Here is a 3,104-nt window from a genome sequence, read left to right as displayed (position 1 = left end):
CCCACAGACGCCACCTTCCTTCTTCTGGTTACCAATTGAAGAGCTGCATGCCATGATTTCTCTTTGCAGCCTTTGGTACACACCCATGAGTGGTCTACAGGTATTCTGAACCTATAACGGGTCATTCTTCATAGGCTTGGGACAACTTTTTGATAGGCTTCATTGCTAGAGTGGCCTTACTCTGAAGACTAATGTCTGCTCAGTCTGTTACACTGAACCTGTATATGGATTCAGGGAATCAGCCAGGACAGCATTGTAGGAGCTGTCATCGCTGTACCGTTTTTGAAGGCGCAAGCTATGGCTCTGAAATCTTCATCCTTGATTCGCTGCCAAGAAAATGACTGACCTGGAACAAATATGGAGGCAAAGAAGCCACAACTAGCAACCTGCATACTGGTCTCGGGGCACAGAAGCAAGGATGAGGATGGCAGCATAGGCAGCTATCATATGTCTATCCTGACCGCACAGGTCACACACAGCTAAGGACATCATGGCATTTCTTTTCTATACTAGACCCAGTAATGGTACCCCGTAGATGAAAGAAGGAGCCAGGCTTGCTGGATACCAGTGTGTAGGCTCTATATAGATTTGCAATGATATGGAGTTGAGACTTCTATCATTATTATTTTAGATGAAGACCCTAAATCGGGCTGCTAGAACTATCTTATTTTAAAAAATGTGCTGCGATGAGTCCATTCCTTTCAGCGTTTAAAGCCATTGCTGACAGGTAGAGTAGCACAGCCCTGCATCCCACATAAGCTGGATGGGCTGGTCTACTGCAGCCATAAGGTGGAATTTTTCTGGAGCTCAAATGCTCTAGAAGATAGAGAAGGGGATTTAGAAAAAAGCTAATGGAAAAACATTACGTGAACCCGACTAGGTGTTAGCGTCCATTTTGCAACATGTACTGGGGACACCTTCCATCGGGTGCACATTTGATGTCATGTTCCGGCTCCCATGTATTTCCAGCACAGCTGATAACAAGGCAATTTTCCCCAGGGTTTAACAGAGACACAATGGACACGTTTTTGATCCCAGGTGACTGAATGACCATCATTTCTATTCTAGCCATAGGGCAATCAGTTTCCAATCACCGTCTTTTAGGCGTTTATTTCCACTTGTATTGATAACATTTCTCAACACTAATTGCTTACAGAGCATGATGCTCTTATAAGGCGTGAAATCATTGTGACCGAAGACTCCCACTTTGCACCCCAACGATCTCCTCTGCGCCTAGACTGTTGCGGATGTCATCAGATTATGATCGAATCTGCTGAATCCTGTTGCGAACTGTCTTGTGTATGGCCAGGCTGCTTTGCCTAAAGCAACCAATCAGCTTCTGCCTTTCATTTAACCACCTTGCGCCGGGAGCCTGGTTGATGTGGGCAACGCAGGCTGTCGGGGTCAATGGTTCCCTCATAAACTTTGACAAATAAGAAACCTGCCCCCCCCCCATCAACATCTATCACTCAGCTCTACAGTCAAGGCCTGCATCATGTGGTATTAAGTGGTTCTCTTTTACATCTTTGCTACTGCAACCTGATCACAAAATCAATTGCAGATCCTATAGACTTGCTGACACATCACCCCCAACCTGCACCGTACTCTCAGTTCATGACACCAATCCCAGGCACATAGGGCTCTTCTATAAGCCAAATAATGGCGTGTGCAAGAGCAGGAACCCATAGCAACCTGTCAACAGATGTCAACAGCCTTTGATCCGGCCCCGGGGAACTGAAATCTGATTGGCTACCGTGGAATGCAGAGCTGTTTCTGGCCGAAACTGCACCTCACAGGCTGCAAGCTCCCCGGGCCACAGATTAATACTGCATAGAGATGAGCCTGTGCTACGTTTCATTCACGTTAAAACCTGTCATGGCAGGAGAGGCGGCAGCGCATAGAGCCCCCAGGCGCTGTACACACAGCCCTAAGAGAGTGTCTGCAGCAGACCAACCCTCTGCTGCCTCATACACAGCCAGGAAAACAGCCAAAGGGTGAATATATCGCTGGACGTCACCATCCAAAATATCAGAGACCAAAAACGACACCTCGATGGGGAACTTTAACCTCACTTTCTGCAGACACTGGGCTATTGGAAAAGTACAGCTAAATGCTGCACTACTGGCCATATTTATTAATGGAGCCGTGCACTGCAGTGCTATATATAGAGCCATACATGTTTTATATAGGAGCTCTCCCAAAACACAGCTACACACATAGCACTGTCTGTACCAGCTGACCATTCTGCTGCTGCATTTCTGTGTGATATCTCTGCACAAACCCTTCTGTTCTGTATATCTGTCTGTATACACAGGGCTCCTACCCTGCTGTACTGTACAAGACCTGCCAGAGTGCCCCTGCACAGCACATATACAGGTAACGTGTGTACAGAGATCGGGCGCATCAACCCCTATACCACAGCAGAGAGAAAGATAGATAGATAGATAGATAGACAGACAGACAGACAGACAGACAGACAGACAGACAGATAGATAGATAGATAGATAGATAGATAGATAGATAGATAGATAGATAGATAGAAAAAAAGAGAAAAAAATAGATAATAGATAGATACAGATACATAAATAGATGAGTATGAAATAGAAGAGAAAAATGGAATAAGTAAATGGATACAACTAGATAAAGATAGAAAGGATAGATGTAGATAGAGAGATAGATAGATATATCTACAGTCTATTACTCCACCACTTCTTAATGTGCATAAATACATCCACAAATTCAGATATACAATATACACCAGTATGTGTGCAATAGCAGGAAATCCTCATATACTGCTGCATAAGGCAAGCACTCGTCTACAATATAGAGCTGGTCACCTGAAATATGCACATACACACACACACATAGATATATATATATATGTACAGTAACCCACAGCAGTCAATCAGAACCCCTTTCAGCAGTATAGTAAACTCAGGCCCTTTATAAGACGAGTGCTGAATGGTTGCTATTAGTTATCACACTTATACCCATGTCACGCATAGTTCCTGTACTCAAATACAGACCTGACCCATTTCTATCATGGTTCAGTTCAAGTCTCATTGGGCGCCTGGCCCATTATAACCCCCTCCCCCCCTCCGCCC

At 44.8% G+C, this 3,104-nt stretch overlaps 1 protein-coding gene across 1 annotated transcript in view; it reads right to left on the bottom strand.

Annotated features, from left to right (window-relative positions):
• Positions 1 to 3,104, bottom strand: part of CACNA1A (calcium voltage-gated channel subunit alpha1 A) — a 217,525-nt gene that overhangs the window by 213,958 nt on the left and 463 nt on the right. The window lies entirely within an intron of this gene.

This window comes from Nanorana parkeri, unplaced genomic scaffold (assembly GCF_000935625.1).
Source record: "Nanorana parkeri isolate BGI_ZX_2015 unplaced genomic scaffold, ASM93562v1 scaffold920, whole genome shotgun sequence".
Classification (NCBI taxonomy): domain Eukaryota; kingdom Metazoa; phylum Chordata; class Amphibia; order Anura; family Dicroglossidae; genus Nanorana; species Nanorana parkeri.
The sequence above is the reverse complement of the archived record's forward strand: the minus strand, read 5'-3'. Positions and strand labels throughout refer to the sequence as shown.